The sequence below is a fragment of the Camelus ferus genome, chromosome 8, assembly GCF_009834535.1.
Source record: "Camelus ferus isolate YT-003-E chromosome 8, BCGSAC_Cfer_1.0, whole genome shotgun sequence".
NCBI classification, from domain to species: Eukaryota; Metazoa; Chordata; class Mammalia; order Artiodactyla; family Camelidae; genus Camelus; species Camelus ferus.
The window spans coordinates 37,636,943-37,651,604 of NC_045703.1; the positions used below are offsets into that span (position 1 = coordinate 37,636,943).

The 14,662-nt window shown below is 37.6% G+C and overlaps 1 long non-coding RNA gene across 1 annotated transcript in view; it reads left to right on the plus strand.

The window, feature by feature from the left end:
- Positions 1-11,636: 11,636 nt before the first annotated feature.
- The window catches only part of LOC116665359, a 622,548-nt gene continuing 619,522 nt past the window's right edge, over positions 11,637-14,662 (plus strand). Inside the window, exon 1 of the long non-coding RNA XR_004321937.1 lies at positions 11,637-11,689. This is a non-coding gene — a long non-coding RNA (uncharacterized LOC116665359). The remainder of the gene's footprint in view (positions 11,690-14,662) is intronic.

Genomic DNA, 14,662 nt, shown 5'->3' on the forward strand with positions numbered 1-14,662 from the left:
AAAAGACTCATTTGCACTTTCAATCTCTCCTTCTCTCATAAATCCCTTTACTGTGAATTATGAGATTTGGTGGGTGTAGTATTAGGGGTTTTAATCTATATGAAACTCTTAACATTTATTTATCTGAGCTAGACTTGAGCCTCTTCCTGCCTCTTCTCCCACCAGCATCAAGTCCAAGAGGACAATGACTGGCTTAGGGATCAGCTAAAAAATATTTGTTACAGGAATGGATGAATCATGCTAGCAGATAACATATGCCTAGTAAAACTTTCTAGGCTCTACAAGCCAAGAATGGGTTCTGTTAAAATCCAGTGACCCCAGGGGAACCATGGCTCCTGGTGAGTGAGGTTCCTGAAATGATGAACAGAAATACTAGAAACTGTCTGTGATGGGAGCTTCAGACAGGTCGGCCATTCTCACACCCTCTAATGTGATTGGCCCCCACCCCGTTCTCCAGTTTCCATCTCAAATGTCCTCTAGGCAAACTGCATCAGTGAAACTCATTGGAAGAATCCAAATCATTGTAAATGACTTCCTGCCTACCATCACAATCACTGTTAAAGGCTTCACCCACTTCATTTACTCTGCTTCCTCATTCCCCAGTGCTATCAAGTTCTGGAAGAAACAGAATTGTGTGATGATGTGTTAATTATATTTTATTCCTTAACAATATATCTAGTGCTTAGGAGACAGCGTGGTTTCCTGCAAATGTTAAAAATAAGCAAATGAACAAAACATAAAGCAAGTAAACAAATAAACCTACTGAGTGCTACTAATTCAGATCCTTGGAATAACACAAAAGCCATTGTTCTGATGTCCACGTATTATACCTTTCATTATTTTTTCCAGCAGTAAATGTAAGTCAAGAAATTTGTTATCTTCTAATATTTCATAGTTTTTCACTCAATGACTTTTTGATAAATGATATAGCTTGGGGAGATAATTTTCTTAGGGACCTTATTTAATTCTCATCCTAAACCTATAAGATAAACATTACCTACATTTTGCAGAGGGGTAGACCTCAGGTTCCAGGAAATTAAGCAACCTGATAATAAAAACAGATATTGTGACAAAAGAAGGGCATTCAAATAAATGATAATTCAAATGCAAGGCCAGGTAGGCATGATGATCACCATTTTAAAGACAGTTTTGGTTCAGGGAGAGAAGGTGTTCTGCCGAAGGCCACTCCACTAGTACTAGTGTGTGACGTGGGCCGGCATCTCAGCCGGGGCTGTCTGCGCAGCGCGCTCTTCCTGCCTGCCTGACTTGTTTAACGAAGGGCTTTTCTCTCAGCAGGGCACCATTCCTGAGCGTGTACAGCCTCCCTGTAACAGGGAAAGTACTGCATAAAATTGCATGCTGTCTTGTTCAATTATAAGACAATCAGTGCCGAGGACACCTTACTGGCTAAACGTGAGTCTTCATGCCTCTGTCTTTTACCAGCAGAGTTTAGTCTTGCTCTCAGGAAAGTAAAACATGATAAGCAAAAACAAGTAAAAATTCTATGACTGCTTCCTGCCTTTGCCATTTTGTTTCCTCCGTGGCTAGTGCCAAAGTAACCACGTACTACCCAGCCCCGAGCAGAAGCATGCCGACAGGTCCTGGAGTTCCACCACTGTGTTCATCCGGGCTGTGCAGTTAGATCTTCGCTCAAATGGAGATATGCTGTGAGAGACGCTGAGTGGAATTTTTCAAAAAGCAGTGAGGATCCCAGTGACTGTTTCCTTCCTGACATTTGTTGGGGAAGGAATAGCAGGAAAATAAAATAAAAATGAAAAATCGTAGTTTCTTCCATATTGCCGTGTGGTGGTACTTTTCTAGCTGTGTTCAGCACACATTTAATCACATCAATCTAGCTGATAAAATAAAGCTCTCCTCCCTTGGCCCCATGCTAATTATTCTTGTTAATTATTTTTTAATTACCCTTCTATCACTGCTTCTAGAACAACTGTCATAATTTCCACCTGAGAGGCTCCAGACATGACATACCTATAAATGTAGTGTAAAGGATGCTGGCTGGTGTGTGAATGCTTTCAAAGGAGACACAGAAGGGGAATCAAATCCAACCGCAGCTCCTGCCACATTAGTGCGGCTGAGTCTCTCAAATTTTCCTGTTAATTATTCATTATAGAAACCATAAACACTATATCCCTTAATTAGTTAAGGGTTCATGTTACCTAGTTCATATCTCTGCATTTGTCAGGTGTCTGACAGCATGTTGGATGAAGCAGAGCTCAAATAGCCTGCTGCATTGTTTAATCTTACTTCCAGAATTAAAAAAAAAAAAAAAGACTGGATGCCAACTAATTATGTGGACCTTTGAGGTTCGCCATGTAATAACTAGCTCTTCTGTGTTGGGGTGAAGCCATTAGCACTGTGCTGGCAGTCTGTGTTGTGGGTGGGTAGGACACAAAGCCATTGATTTGTGTTCTCCACTCTCAGGTAAGTTATAATCTCAATAGCAAGGCAAAATATGCTCATGTGAGGTTAAAAAAAAAATTAGAAACCAAAGGAGTGGTAAGAATAGGAGTCCAGAGGAGACTCTCAGGGCAAAGTTCAGATACAAGTTTAGAGGGCTTAGTGGCAGCAGTAAACATGGGCTCTTCAGTGGGCAGATGGCCTGACTGAATTGAAGACTGTGTGTAAGAACCAAATAGGTAAGGTAAATACAGCCTATATATTATATAAGATGTTATCCATTTGCTCAGAATATCCTTGGTCAAAATCTGTTTCAGAGGCCTGAAGCCCTGCAATACTCATAATACAGCTAGTGAGTTTTTCTTCTCTTATGTGAGATTAGTAAATTGTACCTGAAGTCAGTCCCATCAAAATCTGTGTGCTTGTGTTTCAGAAAGATATATTTTATATCATTGTTACAATTGGAACATGTAATATTTATAAAGTTTCTTGCAAACTCTTTGTCCAAAAATTAGTCCAACCTCCTTGTTTAATTAGTATGAAAGTTCAGGGAGGGAACTATTGCTCAAAAATATTCCATGTGAGACCATCACGTTTGCTTGAATGTCATCTCTGCTTATCACTTCTAAGAGAGATGATAAGAAGTCTGTTTCTACTACCTAAAGCAGGCAGTCAATTGAAGGTAAGCCATAGTGCTTATTCTCAAAGAGTTGGAGTATTTTGTTATTCTTGAATAAAGGAGAAAACTGATCATCTTTAAAGCACAGTGTCCAATAAAGTGCTATAATGTCTCAGTGTCCTGAGATGATTGAGCAGTGGAATAGCACTGACTGGTCTGCAGGTTTTTTCATTTTCTAAAGACACAGCTTCATTGCCTTTTTTTCCCAACAAGAATTAGAGGCCAAACTTAGAGAAGAGTTACTCCTGATTTTGATAATGGTATAATAGTAGTTCACATGCATTATCATATTTAACTCCCACACAATTCTAGGAAATAAGTACAATTATCACAATCATTCCTGCCGTTAGACATGAGTATGAGAGGCCCCCACTCAGTGCTCTGAGCCACAGAGAACACTGCAAATCATAGATGCTGAAACCAAGGAAAGTTTTTCCTTTTCAAGCTAAGATTTTTGTCTTATTTTCTCTTTTTTTTATGTTTAGAATTATACTACACAAAATTATGGGAAATAAATATATTAGCCAAAATGGATGCCCCAGGCCAGAGGGTACTACCTGAGTGCGTGTGTGTGCATGGATGTCTTCTGCCCTGGGAAACTAGAGGAAGAATTGGTGCTCTTGTTTTCATCTGGCTGACCCGAATCACCACTGCTGGTGTCCAGGCAGACCAGGGTCCCTCCATAGCTGCATCCTCTTCCTCCCTACTCCACCCCCTCTCCCCAGTCTAGTTTTGATAGATGCTTAGAGCCGTGTGTAAATCCTGAGTCAGAAAGATAGCCCTCTGGCACTCTGATCACCATCCAGGAGGCCTGGGAGCCTCTGCCTTGCCTGGCCCCAGCAGATCTATACTCCTACCCAGGCTTGCAGCAGGCAAGGGCAGGCTCTGGGAGAGCAAGGTGGCTCTCTGGCCTCTTGGTAGTGAGCACATTCCAGAGGAGTAGCCTTGCGGGTGGGAGAGGGGAAACTGAGTGGAAACTAGGCCAGGTAGGGGGCACAGTTAATCTGGTAACTTCCAGGTGTTCAGACATGTGGTTCTTGGCCCTCATTTGTCCTTTTTGCCCTGGGCTGTGCTAGTATTAGGGGAAACCTGTTCTCAGTTCCACAGAGGAGCAAATTAAGGCTAAAGGGGATTAAATTAATTGCTCAATGGCTGGTGAATAACAGCGTTGGGATTTAAACACTGATCTGCTGACTTTAGAATCTCAAATTTGGGGTAGGGATGAGGCAGTTTATGGAGCAAGCACCTCGAAAAATATAAACTTATGTAATAAATGGAACGTCATATAGAAGTCTGAAGAGAAAAGCAACAGGAGATTAATCTTGATGCATGAGAATTGGCCTTCGTTCTTAATCTAAAGGTTTCCAGAGGATTGTTTCTTAAAGTTTGATTCACCAAGTGCTAATAGTTTTCACATGTATGCACAACACAAAAAAATATTCTCAAATTAAGGGGTAGGAAACTCCAGGTTAAACAAAGGAAAATAACATTCTTTATTGAAGCCCCTCTACTTACTTGGATTTCCATGGAATAAATAACATGACTTGTTGATTGACCTGTTTCTGTGGAGCAGTTTTTTGTTGAGGAAGGAGTGACTCGTAGCCCCTTTCCTGCCGACTCTTCCTCTGGAGGCAGTGGTGGGGAGCAGGCTGATAGCTGCTCTCTCTGACCCACAGTGGCCGAAACTGATGGTTCCTACATCTGACTAGCACTGGGGCCTCTGGCCAAGAGAAGGCAAGATTGAGCAGCACAGTCCTGCCATCACAAGACTGGTTTCTAAGTTACAGTGATGGGCCTGATGGCTAAGAGAATTGATTTGAACAAAAATTTAAGAATGCTTGCTTTTGGGGGTTAAGCTTCTAGGTTTTCCACATAAATGGAAAATAAATTGAAAGGCAGTACCTTTATTTACTTCTATATTTCTGTTTTGGGAAAAATAGCACAAGAAATGATCATCCAGATACATTTGGACAAAGTCAGACAGGAAAAGGAAATGAAAGTTATTGAGTGTCTGTGCCTGTAGGCTAGTAGTATTAGAAACAAAACCTCCATCCACAGCATGGGTGACAGAAGAAAATTATGAGATACAAAGATTTTATATATATATAAAAAACAGTCTTACTGCTGCAGGATAACAGAAAAGTCTAGAACATGTTACTATGCAATGTGCTTGCAAATGGAAAGCATAATGAAGGAGTATAAATGGGAGCATTGTTGACTGATTTTCATATAAGAAGAGTAAGTTTAAGAGAATAAGTTAGTGCTTTTCTAAAAGGTTTACAAATAAAGCTACTAGAAGTAGGTATACTACAGACCTCTAGGGCAAAATAGATAAGGCAAAGAAATGTGTGACGTGATAAGAGCAAGAGAAGATAACAAGATTAGACTTATTGGAGATCTCAAACTCTTTGCTGTGATATGTGATTGTGAAACTTTTGAGACAAGGTTAGAATGAGGGAAAAGGACATGATGGAATTTCTAAATGCAGATCATACTTTTTTTTTTTTTAACTTGCAAAGCCTCAGCTGACAAGGTCTGCTCAACAAAGTTTAGTTAGGGTAAAATTTCTCGTCCATCTCTAAGTCAGTGACCAGAATTCTCATGTACATCAGTAGAAGGATAAATCAGTGTGAAATTCTGTGTAGTAACATCTGTCCAAAATAGTCATTGTGTCTTGCAAATGTACAGTCATAATCTCTGTGCCAACAGTCCCCTGAAGATGTCCCCAATATTCAGTGTTATTCTCAGAGTAGTACTAGCTGGCATGCCCAAAGTTCTTCATGGCAACTGTGAAGAAGTTGTCTTACAGTTAAATGCATCCAATCTGAGGGAGTCCCTGCTTGGGCTTCAAGGTTATAGTCAGTAGGCTTTCGACAAGCTCCTGGAGTTTAGGAAACAAAAGAATCAAATTAAAAGAACAATGTGAATAGCTTACAAAGTTTAACTTAGTAATTAACCTTGGTATGTGTATATATGTGTAGTTATGCTGCTGATTTTTATGAACTTTTTATATAGGTAAGCTTGTTTATTAACAATCCTCTCAGTAGGGATTGGTTACATCGTTTGGAATCCTGGGTGGGTGGGAACCAAATTGTAGCCATGGTTCACAAATTCATACCTTCCTCAGCCTCCTTGAATTTTGTTTCTGCTCACTGAGTTGGCTGTCTTTTTCCATAAAACATCTAGTTCTGAATATATCTTGGCTCTGTAGCCCTTCAGACTCCTTTTTCATTTTATTTAAGCCTCGATTTCATTGTGCAAGTGTTTTTGCCTTTACCATCACTGCTGCTAGCCTATCGCTACTATTAGGCATTTTCATTTAGCTCTGTCTCTGCCACACACCGGCATTATACTAAGGGGTTAGAGAGAGCTCTCTCTTTAGTCAGGAAAAGTGGCAACTTTTCCTTTTGTCTATTGCATTGAAGTTTTTCTAGCATAAAACTGTGAGCTACTGATGTAACAAATTTTTTCACCAAACAGCAAATTCAAACATTTAATTGCAAACCACACATATTCATTGAATGCTTAATATGGGCCCAGTACTAAGTAGTGTCAGAAGAAAATATACCTTCCTTCAAAAAACTCATAATCTAGCAGAGGAGTTAGGTAAGAATTACATGGTGTGAAAGCTGTCATAGAGGTTTTGAAATGCTCTCCTTGTCCTCTTTGACAGAACACTGTCTTGGTTTTCTCCCTGCTTCTCTGACTTGTTTATTTTTATGTTTCCACTGCAGTCTTGTACTCTATGGCCAATAATTCAGAGTTCCTCTAGGGTTGGTCCTAGCCCACCTTCTTTCTCACCCTATAGATTCTCTTCCCAGGTTGTTTCTCTTTATCCATGTCTATTATTTAATTTTTCAAAAAAAATTTTAATTGAAGTATAGTCAGTTACAATGTGTCAGTTTCTGGTGTACAGCATAATGTCCTAGTCATGGATATATATGCACATGTATTCATTTTCATATTATTTTTCATTAAAGGTTATTACAAGTTTATATGCAGAATACTCATAAGTTTTCCCTTTACTAAAAACTCTGCTCTGAGTTTCAGACCTTTATATCTTAATTTTTATTTGACATTTCTCCAGGGAATCTCCAACTCAATATAATAAAAGACTGAACTCAATATCCAACCCCCATCCCTCAAAATCTGATCATGCTCCAGTACCACAATGTTAGTGAATGGTACCAACATCCATTTCCTTGTTCAAGCTGGAAAACTAGGGACCATCCTTTTATATCTTCTTTTTATTTGTCTCTAATGCTCAATCTATAATTAAGTCCTTTTGGTTTCCTTTTCTAAGTTTCTCTCACTTGTATTATTATAGTAGACTACTTTCTCCACTCCCAAATCTAATTTTTCACACTGAAGCCAGTTATCCTTTTAAAACTCTAATCTTATCAGAGAATTCCCTTCTTAAAATCTTTCACACTTTTCTACTGTTATTTTTTAATAATAACCATATCAAGATATAATTTACATACCATAAAACTTACCCTTTTAAAGTGTGCAGTTCAGTAGTTTTTAGTATATTCACAGAAATGTGCAATTATTATTACTATCTAATTTAAAAACTTTTTTATCTTCTAAAATAGAAATCTTGTATCTGTTAGCAGTCACACTCCATTCTCCCCTCCCCTCAGCCCCTGATAACTACTCATCTACCTTCTGTCTCTATGGATTTGCCTACTTTGTATATTTCATGTAAATTAAGTATACAATACCATTGCTTTTTGGATAAAGACAAAATTCATCAACCTGCTTTAAAACCCTGCAGAGCATGGCCTCCAGTTTTCTCATGTCTCACCATCTGTTCTCCTCCATTCTCTTGATTTTATTTACATTGGGCTTCTTTCCTTACTCCCCACTTGCTATACTTCCTACTGCTAAAGGTCTTCACGTGTGTGTTTTTCTCTTTCTCTTCTTATCTAGTAAAATCAGCTTCATTGTTCCACCAAAGCCCATATGTTACTCTTTCAGGGTGGCCTTTCCTGACCCTTCTGGCTAGGTCAAATCTCCGTGTACAGGGTCTGATGACACTGGGTGCTCCTACTTTGCAGCATCTGTCACAGTTACAATATCCACTTTTCTTTTGTAATTATTTGATTAATGCCTTTTCTTAACTGGTCCAAGCTCTGCCCTAGTATCTAGCACAGGGTCTGCAACACGGTAGGAGCTGATTAAGGTTTTCTTAATGAATGAAAGAAGTTTGAAACAGAAAGATTTTCAGAAAATAGCTACTGAAGTTGAGCTGACATTAGAAAAAGATGAGAAACAATGCAAAATTTGGTAGTGGGAGAAGGCAGCAGACACTAATGAGGTTGCCTTCTGGCATCCTGAGGTATAACTGGAGCTTATCCTGGTGCACCTTCCTGCCTCACCTTCTCCATCTGTAACATGAGGAATATGTTTGCCTTTTTATGTCCCAGACTAATTCAAAGACTCAAATGAGGTAATGTATTTGAATAAGGTTTGTAAACCTTATGTCACAATTATGAAATTAAAAAGTGTTCTTATTAAATAACTGAGAAATAGATACTTAATAATCTTTGTTATTTGTAGGATACAAAACTAGATTGTGTGGGAAATAGGAAGCATGGTAACTCTTTCCCATTGGTGTATACACCATATATATTTGTCAATTATAAAGATTAAATCTCTCATACTAATTGATAAGAATGTGAAAGGCACTGTGCAATTTTATGGAAAAGAGAAGTGATTGGATCTAAGATAAGAAAGATGACATACGTGATAGCAGGATCATAAGTAGCCGAAATAATAAATACTGGCAGAGGTCTCTAAGATTATAACTATGACTGAACCAATACAATGTTTAAGATGAATTTGCTGAGTTGGAGAATGTGAGACTTAGTTGAGAAGAAAAAACAAAAGCTATGTATGAATATGGATGTTTCATTTGAAAAACCCTATTTTCATTTCATATTTTTGATTAAATATATTATAGCACAGTCATTCAAGTATTCCTCTGAGTTCTGTGTGCTTAAAAACTCATCAGTAGGTTGTGTGGGATAAAAAATTTATGTGGAGACCAATCACAGTATCCTGGAGAGGTTGAAATTAGTGTTAGCACTAAATACAGTGACTTTAATAAATATGTGCATGTAAATATGTTACATCCATTAATATATGATCACTGTGGCTGAACTTTTGATTTGGTTATACATACCCAGGAGCAGAAAGATCACTTATGGACACTTAAATTCCTACTATTATAGAATTTTAGGATAGGCAGGGCCTCAAGCATCATCATGTTATAATCCAAAGAGGATATGGCTCTCTTGCAGGTTTGTGGCTAGTGGTTAGTGACAGAAACAGGCCTAGAGCACAGGTATTGAGATTTCCAATCTAGTGTTGTTACTTTGCTACTAAGTCACTAAAACAGTAACTTGAAGTATCTAGTTGGTTTCATCCCATATGAGGCTGTCTTCATTTCAGTTCTACATCCAGAGATTGGCTTGTTTACATTTCCACTTGCGGTCATTGTGCAAAGGCATCTAATCTAGCTCCAGCATTGCTACTCTTTGAATTTTAGGACCATCAAGATGAATGTTCATTGCATGATTACTCAGGGCTTTCAAGTCTAAGAATTTATAAGCAGCCAGTCTTTAGGTTCACAGAGAAGCATCTTGGAACAGCAAAACTATGAATAGTTAGGGTAGTCAGCCTGTATAATTAGCTTAATATCTGATTTATAAATACAAGTGGGAGAGGGTACACACGTATTTGAGTAAACATGTATTTTAGTAAAATAAAGAGCATGAATGAAAAATACATGAACAAATACAGGGAAAACAACTAATGCTTAACCCTTTTCAAGTGAAAAAAGAGAACTTTAGAAAGTTCTAATTGGTACATTTGAAGTATTTCAGAAAATAGTCCATTTATAGAATTAGAACTGGCTGCTATGTAAAATAATCAATCAGAAGGCAAGTAATTATTGTAAATTAAAGGTATGATGAGTAAAATTTTAAAAAATGAATAGAAGGGCTAAAGGATAATGTTGGGAAATAGTTGATAAGGTGGAAGAATGAAGAGGAAGAGAAAAAAGGGAGAGGTGTAGAGGGCGATCTAGGAGGTCTGATACTTCCCTAATAGGCTGTTCATAGAAAAGAGAATAGAGGCAATGGGTGGGAGAATAATCAGAATAGCTTATCTTTTCCTGGATGAATAATAGTTATAATTTAATTGAGGCAAAGTTCAGCATCAATTATATTTTTATATTTTATATACGTATGTAAGCACTGAGAACACTTATCACAAATAAGAAGAAAGAAATGGAAGTTTTAGTGTAGTAATACCACTCAATTCTTTGAGCTCTTTCCAAGTTATATGATAAAAATTCATATAGGAACCTATCATCAAAAATATTTTTATTAATCTATCAGCTGACAATTCAACTGTGTTCCCTTCAGTTTGATCCTGACTAGCAAAAGGCTTTGTCACCCTGTCATTAGAGTCAGTGTCATTCTCAATTTATTGGCATTTACCAGAAGGGCTTTGCTGAGATGTATTCAATAACTCGTTATCAATTTTGATACACATTTACCAATAAACAGTTTTCACAAAATTATTTCTTTTCATGCACTTTAAATATACTATTGTTAAAATCTCAGAACTACAGAATCAAGTGATTTATGGAAAATGTTTAATTTACCTATTTGGCAAAGCCAGTTTTCAAATCAAATCAATCAGTCAAGTCAGATTTACTCTCAGGAAAAGTCTGACTTCATTTCTTAATGTAATTACATGTGTTAATACATGTCCTCATGACATGCTCTCACATCTGAATTCTAATTCTGAGAGAGAGAGTCATAGTGGAGAGTCTTGGCAAGACTATTGCTTGTATGAAATAAAGCAATTTTGGAGCTGTGTAAGTGATAGGAATTTAGGGGAAATTTCTTAAAGTGCATAAAAAAGTAAATATATATATATGTATATATATATACATATATATATATAAAATATATACATAAGGTCTAAAAGAATATAAAAGCAGGCAAAGGGCTAGAATAATAGAAAATTGTAAAAGACTGTTACAGAGGACAGGGAGCAAGATGGACAAGGACGAGGCAAGCCCACTGTTTCCCTAGATGGTATATTACTCAAGATGATAGATACTTCTTTGCTCAGCTATTTTTCTTCCATATTCAAGAGCAAGAAAGTTAGTTTTCCAATTAGAAAAGTAGAATTAAAGTCTGAAATACATGATGAAACAATAAATGACACTGATCACTGTTATATAAAAATCATCTGAATTCTGATAAATGACCTTATAGTTTATTGAAAGGACTTATAAGCACAGTTGCAGAATTTCTGTCAGCAATGTAAAAAAGGCAGTAATTGAGAGGCAACACACAAAGAGACTAATGCTTTTCTTAAAAAGTGTATCAAAAAGTCGTAAAAATTGGGTGTTGATACACTTAATGTCAATGCTAAAAACTGCCTGGAGCTAAAAATTATAAGTAGTTAACTAATGATCTATTTAGAAAAATTCTCTTGTCTTTCCCTCTCTCTCTAGGACCAGTCAGAATCACCAGTTAAAAACCCCTGGGAACCAGATCTCAACTCAAGGTGAGAACAATCTCCTTAAGACTTCCAGATCTGAGCCAGCATCACAACCACTGTGTGCTCAATGCACTCAGTGGACAGACTGAAGCAGGGTCAGCATCATAGTCGGAAAATTCTTTTTGGGTGGGACTTCATTTGGATGATTTCAGGTTTGGATCCCAATTCTTAGTTCCTAGAATTCTATACATCTGTCTTGGGTAAGATGGAATAGACCTGCTTAAGAAACACACATTTATTTGAATGCTTTTCTAGGTCTCCCGCATTAGCATTTAGTGGGAGATGGTGTGAGGTTGTAGGTCCAGAGGTGTGTGGAAGCACACATGTGCATCACTGATGAGGCTGGGGACGGAGCAGGAATTGCTCTCTACAAACCTGGGCTGTGTGGATCCTCAGCACGCTCCGCAGGGAAGACTGATGGGATGTGGGGCTTGAATTCTCTGCTGTTAAGATTTATCTGCCTCACATACTGTCTCTGGCAGGACCCTGCTGTTTTTGTGTATTTGGAGGACCTACCTAGACAGTTTGGGAATTACCTGCATCATTGACAAGATCTCCCTTTTTTGTTTGCTGCTATTGTGTGTACTTCTCACACTGGCTGGAAAAAAAAAAAAAAAGTCAGTTATATGTTTAATTGATCATTTTTAGTGCAGAAAGAAGCCTACACTGGCCTCCTCCCCACTGTGCTTATGGCTTTCAGTTTCTGGCTTTGGGGAAGAGAATGACTATTCAACTTCCCTTCACATTTGAATACATGCATTTGTAGGAATTCATTAGTTTTCCACAGGAAAAAGTATTTGAAAGTTACAGGCATCATTCAAAGCAAATATGGAGTCACTTATAAGACAGCTCTAAAAGGTGTGTGTGTGTATGTGTGTGTGTGTGTGTGAATATTGAGATAAATAGTTTCAGGTACCCATTAAAGTGAAGTTGCATTTCTGTGTCTGTGACCGGCCCTACTCAACAACTTCCTTTATTTACAAACCAGAAGCTCCAGCTGTTTTATTAAAGACTGGGTGTGAAAGCTGAAGTGCTTTGCCAACACAGACATCAAAGGGACCTAAGCGTACTTTCCTCCATATGTTTTAGATCATTTTTTCCCTTCATGCCTGGTATCAATCAGACAGAGTGCTAGAATGTAATACCTCACACCTTGAAGATTAAACACCTTCTCAGCTGGTATTTCTGTTTCAACTTCATTTCCTGCCGCCTTCTATCATGAGCCCTTTGCACCGTGTCATGTACAGTCCTGGTTCTGCCTGAGCAATGAGACTATGTTTTTCAAAAGCATTTTTTTTCCTGCAAATAAGTAGACTCTGCCTTGTCTTTGACGTGTGCTTAGTTGCTGAATGAATAGCTTTGTTGGGCAGAGAGATAAGATTATAATAGAGTCTGTAATAATGATGCCAATCACGAATGGCAGGAAGGCTGTTATTCTTGGACTGTTGTATTTGTAAATCATGCTGGATTCCCTACGGCTTAATCTAAAAATGCCACCTTGTCAGTGGTAGGAGCTTACATTTTGAATTCCCAAGAAAAATATTTCATAAAGAACATCCTACTCTTTTTACTGTGTAATAAATACGTTCCAGGAAGGACTCATGTTATCTAAGGAATTACCCAGGTGGCATTTTCATTTCTGTACCTCACGCAGCATGAGTTAGGCAGTTACCATGTTCTCTTATGTGTGGAGTGATTCTTATTTGTATTGGAGGTTTATATATGTGTGTGTGTGTGTGTGTGTGTATTTTTGCTTTAGTTTTCTTTTTCCTTGAATTGGAAGCACATGTTCTAAGATGGGGTAGGGAGTGTGTTTGGGAGCTCTGTGGAGATAGAGCAGACCTATGAGGAGGAAGAGGCAGGGTGAAGGACCAGTTAGGGGTGAGGAATCTGCCTTTCAAAATAAGAAGACTTGGAGGTAGGTATTCAAAGAAAAGAAAAAAAGGAAGTGATTCCAGACAGTCTATAGATCTTCATGGAGTTGATGTGTTCTTAAAGGTAAAACACCAAACAAAATAAATCAGATTTTGTGTTTCATTTGCCTTATACCTTCAGGCTGTTTCTTTTTCCTTCTTTCTTTCCTTTTTATCCTGAGAAGGTGGCTTCTCCTATTTTGGTTTACAATTTTTTCTGTCCCTTCTCTATACACCTCAGTGACTAAAAAGCAGAATAGTCCCTGCTTTGTAGCTATAATAGCAAAGGAACTGTGGACTGTTCCTATATCAGCAAATGACCCATTTCAAAGCATGTTCCTATGTAAGACCTAATTGTGAGGTCAGGACTCACAATTAGAAATGATAGCTAACATTCTGTAAATAACCCCTTAAGTGAATCAATATTTAAGAGAGCCCTGTGGGAAAATTATAAGGAAATTATAGGCAAATTTGGATTTAGAAAGAACATCAGATTATTTCACTCTATCATTGCAGTTGAAAGATAATAAAAATGAGGCTCAGAGAAATTGAAAATTATGTTGTAAGGTTTGTGGAACAAGCTAGCTGTGAAATCCTGATCTCTTGAATGTCATTTTTGCAGTCAAGCTCTTGAATATGCCTGGTATCTCCTGTATATAACTATTCATAATCAAATCTACCTATTTTGTAATACATACAAGATTTTTTCCAAATTGGAAAAAAAGTCTTTAATCACAAATTGTCAATTGTAATAAAGTAGCAAACGAAATCTAAAATATGACTAATTTCCTCTATCAAAAAAGAATTTCTAGAAGGTTAAACTCATTTGAAAGAATAGTATGTTATAAAATGATTTATTTTATATCATACATTTTAATTATAAAACATTTTCACAGGTATTTTTGTATGTATTCTTTATTTAAAAACCTGTGTGGTGAGTGACTATTTGCTACATATGACAGCTAAGAATCCTGAAGCTCAAAACTGAAGAGGTACTTCTGAGACAGGAGAGACAGGAGGACTGGGTTCAAGGTCGAGGTCTTCTGACTGCAAATCCCAGGATTCT